The sequence below is a fragment of the Megascapheus bottae genome, unplaced genomic scaffold (assembly GCF_031878675.1).
Source record: "Megascapheus bottae isolate mThoBot1 unplaced genomic scaffold, mThoBot2.hap1 HAP1_SCAFFOLD_40, whole genome shotgun sequence".
NCBI classification, from domain to species: Eukaryota; Metazoa; Chordata; class Mammalia; order Rodentia; family Geomyidae; genus Megascapheus; species Megascapheus bottae.
The window spans coordinates 3,320,164-3,333,882 of record NW_028327715.1 but is presented as its reverse complement, the minus strand read 5'-3'; the positions used below and the strand labels follow the sequence as shown (position 1 = coordinate 3,333,882).

General features: G+C 43.2%; 1 pseudogene; it reads left to right on the top strand.

Moving 5' to 3' along the window:
* The first annotated feature begins 6,542 nt into the window (after nt 1-6,542).
* On the top strand, nt 6,543-8,193 carry LOC150039358 (proteasomal ubiquitin receptor ADRM1 pseudogene; annotated as a pseudogene).
* Nucleotides 8,194-13,719: the final 5,526 nt, after the last annotated feature.

Sequence of the window (13,719 nt, the reverse complement as noted above, 5' to 3'; positions counted from 1 at the left end):
CAGTTGAATAGTCAGATCAACCAAGAAGGTGACCTTTTAATTACAATATACCTTTTAAATAAAGGTATATTTACCTTTGTTAAAAAGTAAATTGTTATTGTAAAGGTGGTATCCAGCTATATAAGCCAGGTAAAGTGTACATTTCTTCCTGGACAGAGTCACCCTGTCTCTTACAGTTTTTCCTTCCCATTCCCATCCATAAGGTGTATATTTTGCTTTCAACATAGTTGTAATGTATTTTTTCCAGTTCTGGGCTTTGAACTCAGGGCTGTAATGTATTTTTTGCCAGTTCTGGGCCTTGAACTCAGGGCCTGAGCACTGTCCTTGGGTTTTCTCAAGGATAATGCTCTACCACTTGAGCCATAGCACCACTTCTGGCTTTTTTCTATGTATGTGATACTGAGGAATCAAACATTAGTCTTTGTCCATGCTAGGCAAGCACTCTACCACTAGGTCAAACTCCCAGCTGCAATATATATATATATATATATATATATATATATATAGATAGATAGATAGATAGATAGATATTTTTCTTTTATTTTAATCAAAGAAAGAATTCAAGTTGGGTGCCAGTGGCTCATACCTGCAATCCTGGCTACTCATAAGGCTGAGATCAGAGAATAACCATTGAAATCCAGCCTGGGAATGAAAGTCCATAACACTATTATCTCTAACCCACAAAAAAAGCTGGAAATGGCTCAAATAATAGAATGCCAACCTTGAGCCTAAACCTCAAACTCCCAGCTGTAATATATATATATGTATATATATGCATAATTTAACACTATAATAGAATGCCAACCTTGTGCCTAAAACTCAGGGATAGCATCCAGGCTCCCCTGAGTTCAAGTCCCAGGACTGGCAAAAGAGTAATAATAATAATACTTCAGATCATATGTAGAGGAGAAACACTTCATATAGGGGAATTTCTAATAGGAGGTATTTCTGGGGTCAATGCCTTTAGCTTTACCATAAAGTAGAATTTGAATAGTTCCCATTTGATTGACTTCTGTTGATCCACAGATTACTGTAGTTAGTAGAGTTCCATTTCCATTTAAAACCAAAACCCAAATGTGTCTTATATTGTCTGTGAACTACAATTAAATAGGACAACCCAGGAAATGATATTGAATTTCCTGGCTTGAGATCTGTGGAAGTTGTTGATGAAAGCGACAGATAAGACTCATAATTTTGAAAATAATGGCTCAACCTTCTATAAAAATGAATTATTGATAAGCAATTCCTCAGTCCAGATTTGACAGTTCGTTGACTGTGTGAACACACAAAAAATCAACCTTGAGCTTTATGACTTTGGAATCACTGGCTTGATTTTATCCAGGGGTGACATTTTTTCAGCTATACTCTTTCCATAAATGTTTTTGTTCAATGGCAACTACTTTGTAAAACTACTTAAAGATAATGATGATGATGATGATGATGATGATGATGATGATGATGATGATAATAATAATAATAATAAAACAAAAGCATCCTGTACTTTCCAGCAGCATCTTCATGACCACAACCTGTGGCTGGGGCAGGCCTCACATGCGGCCTGGCCTGTGGTGGATGCTGGGTAAATGCTCCAGTAACTCTGTGAAGTCTTTCCTCAGCAGTAGCTGAGGTTCAGTATTGCAGGGCAAAGGCAGAGAGAAAGAAGGACCCGCCGCCTACAATTCTTACACTAGGAGAGTCAGATTCATGATTCTTAGCTCTGGATTCCTGATTTTGATAGTTTCTTCCCTAGAGAAGATATCAACAAGTAGCCAGCTGGCCTAGTGTGACCAAAAACCATTCCATGTGTTATTTTCACTAACCTTGATATGAGTGCCTGTGGTTTCCTTCAGATACATTGTCTTCCTGCCTTCTAATACATAGCTCCTCTATCAGTTATAGCTTCATTTTTAAAGTCTGTATAAAAACCTTCTGCTCTGCCTCTGTAGACCTGGCAAACTCCTGTGTTCTGTCCTTGGTCCCTTTGTTTCTGTGTGAATACCCTGTTTGTCTGCTCCTCACTAGGCAGTGGAGTTCTGTAGCCAGGGCAACAAATGTTGGGTCATTGTGGTTAAGAGAGGAGTGCTGTGGTCCAGTGTTTTGTGAGATTCTTGTTGGGTTTTTGCCTGTGATCTGTCTCGTAGGTAAACAATATTCACTGGTTAACAGGTTCTACTGGAGTTTTTGTTTCTCTGTCCAAGAAGTCTGGCTCCTTTTTCAAGTTACACTTGAACTGCAGAGTCTGGTTTTAAGTTTATTGGGGACGCTTTCTTTTACCCTTCTTCCTATCACCCTGATCTGATGATTAGTGTGTCCACTGTGACACTCCGAGTTGCTTCCTAGTAACTTTTTTTTTCGATAATTAACTGACATATTAATTTTTATTTTAAAAAGCTAGTATTTCCTGAAAGGTCTAAATGCAGCTGGATTTCTTTGATTACTAGAGTTGACTTTGGTCCAACATTAGGAAGGATTTTCCTGAATATAGAAACAAGACTGGAGAGGAAAGACTGTTTCTGAGCCTGGGCCCTGGCCCTCTCATGCTTGCCACTTAGTGCTCAAAAGTGAACAGATGTGCAAGATTGCCTCAGCTCCTGGCCTTTCCTCCCTCCTGTTAGAAACTCTGGGCAGGAGGGGAGCATGGTCTAGTGCTAGAGTGCTTGCCTAGCACGCACAAAGTTTGATTCCTTAGTACCACATACAAAGCCAAGGAGGTGGTGCTGTGTCTCAAATGGTAGAGTGCTAGCCTTGAGAAAGTCCAAGTACAGTGCCCAAACCCGGGAGTTCAAGCCCCAGGACTGGCAAAAACAACAACAAAAAAAGCACAAATCTCCAGTGTCAGGAATGAATAGACACACAAGAGATACAAATTTTGTCAAGCAATTTACTTTTGCTCAAAAGGGTGCAATGCCTCACTCTACCCAGAGCTAAGCAGGCACACTGGGCAGAGCAGTTTAGTAGGTTTTTATCCCAGTCCAAACTGTCCCTTGCAAGGAGTTAGGCTCACATTCTAAATATAACTGATTACCAACGTTAGATTGTGTTTTTAAAAGGTTTACAATTTTTTTTTCATCACAGCTGGCTGAAAGCAGAACTGGGAACAGAGTGGCTGACAGACACAGTGAGAGAGGTTGATGAAGTCAGCAGAAAGCTCCCATTTAAAAGGGGGAGGTCTGGGGCACATGGCTGACACCTGTAATCCTAGCTACTCTGGAGGCTGAGATCTGAGAATCAAGGTTCAAAGCCACCCCAGGCACAAAAGGACCTGAGACTCTTATTTCCAACTAACCTCTAGAAAACAAGTGGTGCTTGGTTCAAGGGTAGGATGGTAGCCTTGAGCTGAAGAGCTCAGGGACACCTCCCACCTAGATCCAGGGGGAGGGTGGTAGCCTTGAGCTGAAAAGAGCTCAGGGACAGTTCCCAGGCACAGTTCAAGCCCCGTGACCCACAGAAAAAAAAAGGGGAGGGTCACGAGTGTTTGGCCTAGTGATAGAGTGCTTGCCTGGCATGCACAAAGACCAGGGTTCAATTCCTCGGTACCACATACATAGAAAAAAGCTAGACGTGGTGCTGTGGCTCAAGTGGTAGAACTCTAGCCTTGAGAAAGTCCAAAAACAGGTTCAGGCCCTGAGCTCAAGCCCAGGACTGGCCAAAAAAAAAGTGGGGGGAAGGGGACTTAATTCCATTGATAAAGATTTCTCTAACAAGCAACACACTTGGCAGTTGCAGTTTTATTCTTTGAATTCCTTCGATAAATATTTATCTCCCTAATTTGGCCAGTGGGTCACAGCAGCACAGCTGATAATTGCAATTTCACTCTTTTAACTCCTTCGGCACAAGATTTGCATACCTCACATGGCTGCTGGTCATACACAGCACAGAAATAAGTCTTTAAAAAGCAAATAATAGAGGGGGGAAGGGAAATGGGGACCATGACATGTGAAAGGGTTTCAATGTGTGGGAATTAATGCACCATTTATCTGGCAAATATCATGTAACCCTTCTATTAATTACAATAAAAATATATTTTAAAAAAGCAAATAATACCAAAAAATATCAATATACAATACAAAAGCATTTCAGTTTGACAGAAAAGACTACTTTTTCTTCACACTCCTCTCCCTCACCCTCAGAAAAGGCTGGTGTAGGTGCGGTGGCTCATGCCTGTAATCCTAGCTACTCAGGAGGCTGAGATCTAAGGATTAAGGTTCAAAGCCAGACTGGGCACAAAAGAACCTGAGACACTTATCTCCAATTAACATCTAGAAAAATGGAAGTGAGGCTTGGCTCAAGGGTAGGGTGGTAGCTTTGAGCTGAAGAGCTCGGGGACAGTGCCCAGGCCAGATCAAGCCCCATGACCCACAAAAAAAAAAGGGGGGGGCTGGAATCTTATCTCTCACCACCAGGTGGCAGTGCTGATCTCACCTCAGCTCCTGCAGCCCCTAAATAACCTGACCTATGGAAATCAGCTCTGAAAACAGGGATGTGGGCACTGCCTTCACAAAAGTAGACAGTCAGTAGACTTCCTAGAGAGAAACAAGCAGACGTTTGGAAGGGAAGAAAACCCTGAATCATGGTTATGCAGTTGGGGAGTGGCGGGGGGAGACAGCACCACTTAACTACCTTGTGAAAATACAGTGGAGCATATGAAAAGTGAGGGTGAATTTTTTTCTCTATTTAATAAAGATGAGGAGAAAAGGCATGTAGCTGAAGGTAGATGGTGGTCAGGTATCTTTTTTGGTCCAAGAAGACAACTTAGCCAGGGTTATTAGAAAGGTAAGAGAGCAAATAAAACTATGGGAAATAGACATGGGCTCTACAGCTCACCTTCCCCTCCTCCTCCTTGCTCTCAATTCTACATCTCTAGTACAGAAGAATCTTCTGTACCCAGACACCAATTCAAGGAGATCCTTTTCCTCCACAGCCAGGCAACAAAAAAAAGGACTAATTTCTGAGAAGCCAAGGAATTGAACCTGTGTCTTTCTGCATGCTAGGCAAGCACTCTACCACTAGGCCACACTCCGGCCCATTCCTAGTAACTTTTTTTTTCATATCCTTTTATCCTGGTTTATTTTCTTAATTTGAGAATGGGCATCTAATTTTTAATCATCAAGGTACATGAAAAAATTTATTGTTGTGGTAATGTATAGAGGGGTTACAGTTACATTCGTCAGGTAGTGGGTGCAAGTAGCCAGCTGGCCTAGTGTGACCAAAAACCATTCCATGTGTTATTTTCACTAACCTTGATATGAGTGCCTGTGGTTTCCTTCAGATACATTGTCTTTCCTGCCTTCTAATACATAGCTCCTCTATCAGTTATAGCTTCATTTTTAAAGTCTGTATAAAAACCTTCTGCTCTGCCTCTGTAGACCTGGCAAACTCCTGTGTTCTGTCCTTGGTCCCTTTGTTTCTGTGTGAATACCCCGTTTGTCTGCTCCTCACTAGGCAGTGGAGTTCTGTAGCCAGGGCAACAAATGTTGGGTCATTGTGGTTAAGAGAGGAGTGCTGTGAGATTCTTGTTGGGTTTTTGCCTGTGATCGGTCTCGTAGGTAAACAATATTCACTGGTTAACAGGTTCTACTGGGGTTTTTGTTTCTCTGTCCAAGAAGTCTGGCTCCTTTTTCAAGTTACACTTGAACTGCAGAGTCTGGCTTTAAGTTTATTGGGGATGCTTTCTTTTACCCTTCTTCCTATCACCCTGATCTGATTAGTGTGTCCACTGTGACACTCGAGTATGCTTCCTAGTAACTTTTTTATTTTTGTTTTTTTTGGCCAGTGCTCTGGGTCTAAGCACTGTTCTTGGACTTTCTCAAGGCTAGAGCCACTTGAGCCTCAGCACCACTTCTGGCTTTATTCTATGTATGTGGTAGCAAGGAATTGAACCTGTGTCTTCCTGCATGCTAGGCAAGCACTCTACCACTAGGCCAAACTCCGGCCCCTTCCTAGTAACTTTTTTTTTCATATTCTCTTATCCTGGTTTATTTTCTTAACTTGAGAATGAGCATCGAATTTGTAATCATCAAGGTACATTTTAAAAACATTTATTGTTGGGGGTAATGTATAGAGGGGTTACAGTTACATTCGTCAGGTCGTGGGTGCATTTCTTCTCCTTCTTATGTTTTTGTCCCTGTTTCCCACTCCCCTCTCATCAAGGTACATATTAAAAGAGAAAACTTTAGATCATTGGTGAAGATAATTCTCTAGCAAAGGATTTTTTTCCCTCTCATATGAGACAATGGACTTGTCAGAGTGGTTTGGTTTCTTGTAACACTTTTCAACTTCATTCCCTTTTGCTCAAAGTTTTATGCAATGGCAGTCTGGTAATTTTATATTTCATTGTGTATTATTGGATTTACTTTTAGCCTCCCTCAACATATACAATAACTTGAGAGTAAACTTCTGGGCTGAGTTGCATGTTGGGATGAATGTCAATCAATAGGCCATTCTGGAATGAGCATGTGGATTTAATCATGTAATTCTGAAAGTTAGGACGGGGAAGAGCGAGCCCGGACTGTACCTCTCGGCCGAGCATAGGCGCAACCAGGATGACGACGTCGGTCGCCCTGTTCCCGAGCCTGGTGCCAGGCTGGCATGGGTCCTCCAGCAAGTACCTCGTGGAGTTCTGGGCAGGGAAGATGACCCTGAAGGGGACCACGGTGACCCCGGACAAGCGGAAAGGGCTCCTATCCATCCAGCAGACAGACGACTCGCTCCTCCACTTCTGCTGGAAGGACAGGACGCCGGGGACCGTGGAGGACAACCTGATCGTCTTCCCTGACGACTGCGAGTTCAAGCGGGTGGCCCAGTGCCCCAGTGGGAGGGTCTACGTGCTCAAGTTCAAAGCTGGGTCCAAAAGGCTCTTCTTCTGGATGCAGGAGCCCAAGACTGACCAGGACGAGGAGCACTGCCGGAAAGTCAATGAGTATCTGAATAACCCCCGATCCTGGGGCACTGGGGGCCAGCGGGAGCGGTGGCCACGAGCTCTCGGCCCTGGGTGGTGAGGGTGGCCTGCAGAGCCTGCTGGAAACATGAGTCACCGCCAACTCCTGCAGCGCATCCGACCGGCTAGCCTTGGAGGACTGGGTGGGCTCAGGGCCCTCACAGGGCCGGGCCTGGCCAGTCTTGTAGGTAGCGGCGGGCCTCCAGCGAGCAGTTCTTCCTCCAGCTCCGGAGCCAGTCGGCAGCTGTCACCCCATCCTCCACTACCTCCTCTGCCCGTGCCACCCCAGCCCCTTCTGCCCCAGCCGCCGCCTCGGCCACCAGCCCGAGCCCCGCGCCCAGTTCAAGTAATGGAACGGGTAAGGCAGCCAGTCCGACCCAGCCCATCCAGCTGAGCGACCTGCAGAGCATTTTGGCTACCATGAACGTGCCAGCCGGGCCAGCTGGTGGCCAGCAAGTGGACCTGGCCAGCATGCTGACCCCAGAGATCATGGCCCCCATTCTGGCCAACGCCGATGTCCAGGAGCGTCTCCTGCCCTACTTACCCTCGGGTGAGTCGCTGCCCCAGACCGCGGACGAGATCCAGAACACGCTGACCTCGCCCCAGTTCCAGCAGGCCCTGGGAACGTTCAGTGCAGCCTTGGCCTCCTCATGGGCCGGTTTGGCCTGCCCGTGGAGTCCGTGAAGGCCGCCAACAAGGGCTATGTGGAAGCATTTGCCAAAGCTGTGCAGAACAATGCCAAATCTGAGCAGAAGGAGGGCGACGCAAAATACAAGAAAGATGAAGAGGAAGACATGAGTCTAGATTAAGTTATTTACTGTCTTTTAAGGAATTTGAATTCTTAGTCACGTGACTCTTGTAGTGGCATTTGTGATTTATTGCATACCTTTTCCTGTTCCAACTCACCAATAAAAGTCCTTTCTTTTACCTGAAAAAAAAAGAAAATTAGGACAAATACAAGAATGTAAATTGTTATATCTTAACTGAATAGAAATAGAACTAACAAAAATCAGGATGTGGACAAGAGAAATGATATAATGCTAATAACCTTCTATGTTAAAGTAAAAGAGAGACTTTATATGATACCAGGTTGAATGATCTAGTTAATAAACTCCAAGAGTACCAACTTTTATTAGATTTTAGAATTCCTTTCATTAACCTTATAGGAATGTATTAAAAATCCTACCTTGTAAAATGCTTTAGGTAATGATTAGCAATCTCTTTCATTTCTGCTTGATGTTTTAATGAAAAATAAACACAGAATCACGTGTATTTGTTTTTTTTTACTGTGTCATTTATTTATTTGTTGGTTATTTTCTCATCAGTCATGGGTCTTGAATTCAAGGTCTGGGTACCGTCCCTGGGCTTCCTTTGCTCAAGGCTCCTAGTCTACCACTTGAGCCACAGTGCCATTTTTGGCCTTTTCTGAGTATTTGATTGGAGATCAGAGTCCCCTGAACTTTCCTGCCTGGGATGGCTGTAAACCGAATCCTCAGACTGGACTAGCTGGTGTTACAGGCATGAGACACCAGCACCAGGCTGTGTCTTTTTTTTTCTTTTTTTGGCCAGTCCAGGGATTGAACTCATGACCTGATCATTGTCCTTGGACTTTCTCAAGGCTAGGGCTCTACCACATGAGCCTCAGCACCAATTCTGGCTTTTTTCTACGTATGTGGTACTGAGGTCTTCGTGCATGCTAGGCAAGCACTCTACCACTAGGCCAAACTCTTGGCCCCTTTACTGTGTCTTTTAATCTGTGATCATCAGGCATACCATATTCTTCTTTCATTGTTTGTTCATTGAACATGACCAGGAAGATGCTTAATGAATGTGAAGAACCAATGCAATATTTCCACTGAGAAAAAGAAGTCTTTTCATCATTAACTTGGCCATAAGTGGTTCATAGATACGTAGTAAACAATGTAAAAAAGGATTTAAGGCTATAGTGCTTTGTGAAGTCATTTATTGATTTATCTTTGTGTGAGTGTTGGGGCTTAAATTCAGGGCCTGGGTGCTGTCCTTGGGCTTTCCTCAAGGCCAGCGCTCTACCACTTGAATCATAGTACCACTTTTGTCTTTTCTATGCATGTGGTAGTGAGGAATCAAACCCAGAGATTCGTGCATGCTAGGCATGCACTCTACCACAAGGCCATGCTCCTGGCCCAGTTTTTAAAGCAAGGTGCAACTGAGTGGTAGATTGTCTTTCAATACATATGTACACCACATATGTACACACACATACATGTATATATAAATAAGTTGGCTGTACTAGACTTTGAGCTTAAAGTTTAATTGCCTACCAGGCATGCTTTCTATTACTGAGCCACTTCCCCAGGCATTTGTTTCACTAGTCATTTTTTTTAAATCTGGGTAAGACCATGACTACCTGTTTTAGTTTTTCCATTTTAACTGGGATAAGAATCTCAGACCAGTGGCCTACCTGACCTTTCTGTTAAGTTTAGGGAATTTTTGTGCCTAGAGTGTCCTAGAATCACAAACCTCTCCATCTTAGCCTCGTGTGCTAAGATGATAGGCAGAAGTCTCCACAGTCAGCTATGTATTAAAGAAGAGGTCTCATAAACCTACATACTCAGAATAGCTGCAAGCTACCATTCTCCCAAAGTCCACCTCCCAGGTAGCTAGCAATACAGTCATTATAATGCCTCAAACCAGCTGATTTTAACTTAACTGAGTAACTAGTGCTTCACTCCATGCATGGCCCTTGCATGGAGAGTCACTGCTTTTGCACCCTCTCACAGGAATGCTCTAATTGAGTTATTTGTGAACCAACACGGTTGCCATCCCTCCACATGTCTTCATCATGTCATTTCCCTATGCACAGATGGCTTCTTTCTGCAAATTACTGTCACTTTTTGCCTGTGGACATTTTTTTACCTATACTAGCATGCTCAGCCTATGTAAGGGGCAATCTGGAAGTCCCTTAGGCACTAAAGCTCCAGGACAGCCCTTAAACAATAATGAATATGAGCTATTACATAAAATATCCCAGCTTCCTTACTCCTCTAATGGATCAACTCTGAGATATGTCCCAGAACTTTCTAGCACTGGTCCCTGGAGGAAGAGCATTTCTCTCTCTCTCTCTCTCTCTCTCTCTCTCTCTCTCTCTCTCTCTCTCTCTCTCTCTCTCTCTCTCTCTCTCTCATTTCCTTCATTTACCTCCCATTCTTGGAAGGACCTATTTTAGTCCAGTTCTTACATCTGAATCTATTTCTCCATGGATAAAACTGAAGGCAGGGCTAGGAGTTTGGCCTACTGGTAGAGTGCTTGCCTAAGCATGCAGGAAGACCAGGGTTCGATTCCTTAGTACCTCATACATACAGAAAAGCAGGAAGTGGTGCTGTGTCTCAAGTGGTAGAGCTGTAGCCTTGAGAAAGCCCAAGGACAGTGCCCAGGCCTGCCGCACAACCAAGAGAAGTGAAGGCAGTAGCTTGTCACATTTTGTGTCAAGGAAAACTGATATGACTGCATCTGTTTCAGGGAAATTGGATAAGCTTTTGTTCAGAGTCCGTCTGCCTGAGTTAAATACTGAGCAGGAGCTGGTGTTTTTCAGAGTAAACCCAAAGTGATAGATGGAAAATTGTTTAAGCAGTCTTATGTGTATTTAAATTTTGTTATAAATATCTTTAATAACTTGAGATTATTTTATTTTGGTTCTGTTGTTCTAAGCTGTCTAATTTATAGCCACTGGTTTCACATAAACATCAAATAGACACTGGAGGCTGTTATAGTAAAAGAAAAAGGCAGGGAGACTGCCACTGGGCCTTATAACATAGGAATCTAAAGAACTGCAATTTTAATGTATAGGAAACAACGTGTGTGTGTGTGTGTGTGTGTGTGTGTGTGTGTGTGTGTGTGTGTGTGTGTGTGTGTGTGTGTTTGTGTGTGTCTTGGTCCTGGGTTGACCTCAAGGTCTAGGTGCTTTCTTGAGCTTTTAATTTTCTTCTCAAGGCTAATGCTTTAGAACTAGCCACACCTTGAGCCATATCTGGCTCCACTTCTGGCTTTTTGGTATTTAATTGCAGATAAGCGTTTCATGGACTGCCAGGTGCTACTGGCTCATGGCCTGTCATTCTAGCTACTCAGGATGCTGAGATCTGAGGCTCACAGTTCAAAGCCAGTTAGGGCAGAAAAGTCTATGCCACTCTTCTGTCCAATACAATATTCAAAAGAAGCCAGAAGTGGTGCTGTGGTTCAAATGGTAGAGTGTTAGCTTTGAGAAAAAGAAGCTCAGATACAGAGAGTAGGCCATGAGTTCAAGCCCCTGGACTAGCACAAAAACTAAAAACAAGTCTCATTTACTTGCTTGCAGAGACTAATTTCAAACTGCAATCCTCAGATCTCAGTTCAAGCCCCAGGCCTGGCAAAAAAAGAGAAAAAGTCTTCTACATGATAGAAAAAAGAATTCAAGTCAGCTGTAGATTTTCAGGTGTCTAGTACAGTAGGCCATGTGACTAAGTTCACTTTTCAGTACCATAAGCTTCAGTAAAAATCAACCAGAAAAGGCATACAGTTCAAGCAGAGTATGTGGCTCAAGGTTTAAGAAATTAAGGTTTTGCAAAAGCCATATTATGAATGATTGTTGTCCTTAATGTAATATGTTGCCTCTCATCTCCTTTGCTGTCCCTTGGTTATCTCATATTGGTATAGTATCTCACTTTGTTATCTGATATATTGAATTTATTTGTATTTGGATATTTGAAATTTGATAGGGAAGGGGGAAAACCAAGACGGGTGGGGGGTGTGGGGGGGAGGGAAATGGGTACCAAGACATGTGAAAGGGTATCAATGTATGTGAATTAATGCACCTTCTATCTGGCAAATATCATGTAACCCTTTTACTAATTACAATAAAAAAAAGAAAAAAAGAAATTAAGGTTTTGGGTTCCCAAATGAAAGCTTCATTTCATGAACAATCTACTTCTCATCATCCAAGCTCCCACTTTGCTACTTGTCCAAATATGCCACCCAAACCATCCACAGACAGACGGCCCCCGCCACCTCAAGTAATGCCACCACTATTACCTACGGGTACGAGCACCTGGGCCTGATTTCCTGTCACAATGCATCACAACCCAGCTTGTAGAGATCAAGGGGCCTCTGCTGGATCTTAGCCCCATCTGCTTCATGCTTCCTGGTTAGCCCATCTGCAGTTTCTACATCCACACACCACAGTATTTCTTCTCAACCAAAAATAGCAATCTAATGACGTGGCAAGACTCTTCACTGATCTGGTAGAGGAAGATCTGTTTTGAAGGATAAAATATCACTGGGTAGCTTCAATGATTAGAACAGAAGTGTTGCATCTGTCTTTCTCATCCCACCTTTCCAGATGAACAGAGCACAATTAAGACAATTACTGAGCTTATAGGACACCCAGTCCCTTCCGAATGTGGTACAACTATACAAGGAATTCAATTGGGGGGATTCAGGGAGGCTTTGAATCATTAAGGACAGGTCAGTGAGCCCTTCCTGTGGGCAGAGTCCATGCTCCTTCAGCTGCATGTGGTATACAGTTTAGACCTCTACCTTACAGGTAGAGCCTCCCTCAACCTACCCTACAAGCAAGTTTTCCTGTGTGTGTCTGTGTCTGTGTCTGTGTCTGTGTTTTGGATCTCGTTGTGGGACTTGAACTTAGGGTCTGGGCACTGTCCTGAGCTCTTTTGCTCAAGGCTTGTGCTCTATCACTTTGAACCACAGTTCCAACTCCAGTTTTCTAGTGGTTAATTGGAGATAAGGGTCTTATGGACTTTCTCATGTGGGTTGGCTTTGAACCATGATCCTCAGATCTCAGCCTCAGGAGAAATTGATGGCTGGTGACGTATTCCCTATATTAATTTCAATATGATGATAGATTTGCTTCTCCTTCAAACTTAAGATTCAGAGAGAGAGACAAAGTTTAGCCAGAACTTTCTTATAAAGAAGAGCAACACTTTAGAAGAAGAAAAAATGGTGGTATTACAGATCGTGTTTTAAATTGTGACAATGAATTTGCCTATTCTCATAAAATTCCCCTGTAGTTATACAAGAGAGAGTGATTTTTAATAGTCTAGTTCTGAGCGGGGTATGGTGGTACATTTTAGTTGTCCCAGAAACCTTGGAAACCTGAGATGGGAATATCAGTTGAGCCTAGCTGTTTCAAACAGTCTGGACAACACAGCCAGAGTGTAAAATACATGCACATACACACAACTGAGCCAGCAAGTGAGATATAGAGAGAGAGGGAGGAGATGGGGAGAGAAAATATCATAATTCTTACTGTATTTGTGGGCTGTCTTTTTGAGTTGTTCAAAGTCAACTATAGTCTAAAAATAGTAATAAAAACTCCAGAAAATTCATAAATTTTATTTCTTTAATTATTTCTTTTTGTATGGTGCTGAGGAACAATTGTGGAGCCTGTAGATGCAAGGTGAATGCTCTCATGCTGAGTTATCCATAATTTAAAGCTCCCATATTTTTTTTTCTATTTTTTGGCAGTCCTGGAGGTTAGGACTTGAGCCCTGACCTTGGACTTTTCTCAAGGCTAGAGCTCTACCACTTGAGCCTCAGCACCTCTTCCAGCTTTTTTCTATGTGTGTGGTACTGAGGAATCAAACAGCGGTCTTCCTTCATGCTAGGCAAGCACTCTACCACTAGGCCCAATTCCCAGCCCTCCCACAAATTTTTAGTTACTCACTACTCTGAGTAGGATGAGGATGAAATCTAATACCTGCCTTTCATCTTCCTATGTCCAGCTGTGGGCCCCACCAACCACTGACTGCCTC